Genomic DNA, 1152 nt, shown 5'->3' on the forward strand with positions numbered 1-1152 from the left:
TGGGGCTGTGTTTGCGTTATTTTTTTTCTTTGAAATTTTGGTGGGTGGTTGCGTCAGACTTTAAACGCCTCACATGGTGAAGCATGAGGAAGATTGTCTTCAATGTTTTTCCTGACCAAAGAGATTCAAGTTACAAAAGTTCCTCCTTACTCTGCATTCATTTGCTTTGTAGATTAAAGGTTGCCCCCTTTTTTAAGACCTAAAAGGGAACCTTGGGGAAACCCACACTCATTTCCTCCCCCACATTGTACCAACATCTCACCAATTATCGTTGGAACAGTGTTCTGTACGATCACGATGTCGACGTTCTCTCCCTCATTTGTTGGTATCCTGCAGGTGTCTTCAGTCTGGCTACTTACTAGGGCTTCAGATAATCATGCATTAGCAGGTGATCCAGCTGCTTTTAAAGCCAAATCGACAAAAGGCATGGAGAAATCTTGGCACATACGGCTGCTCTTATAGTGCCGTCGCCAGAGACGGTGACGTCACGCTGTGGACGCTGGAAAAATTGACTTGGCTTCAAACGATCGCGACCATGCCGTCGCGTCACTTCTATAAACGCAAGCGCCGGTGGCAATACATTTGTTTTTGCCGCGGCAACGCCAGCACTATAAACGAAGCATAAAGCTGTGCTGTATATGCCGGCTGACACTCACTCCTTACTGCCATTGCTGAAATTAACGCTGTACTGTGCTGAGGAGAGTCTCACGGTGCTGTCAGGCATGCTCCCTTCCTCTGACTTTCCTCCCTGTCTTCTGGCCATGCTCGTCTGCATCAGAGAGTTAGGAACGAGGGGACTACCTGGCAATTCTGAGACTGCGTGCAACAAGCCTACAGACTTCTCCCTGGACAGACAAGGACCAGGGGATCATGACCCCTGCACCTCAATTTCTACCTCCTGGGACTACCTCAACCCCTTTGTCTGTCACTGTGTGTCTGTTACCCCTGGGAAACTCCCCAAGGATCAACATTCACCCCGCCCCCAAATAAGACCTGCACTGCTCAACAAATATCACAAATGTGCTCACCGCCCCCAAACACCCACCCTCTGTTCAAGAAATTTCGGGCTCTAATGTTTTTTTTTTTTTTAATTACATGGATTCTTGTCCACCGTTGTTTTGATTGGTTTCAAGAAAGTCTTTATTGTATACA

Source organism: Ascaphus truei, chromosome 5 (genome assembly GCF_040206685.1).
Source record: "Ascaphus truei isolate aAscTru1 chromosome 5, aAscTru1.hap1, whole genome shotgun sequence".
Taxonomy (NCBI): domain Eukaryota; kingdom Metazoa; phylum Chordata; class Amphibia; order Anura; family Ascaphidae; genus Ascaphus; species Ascaphus truei.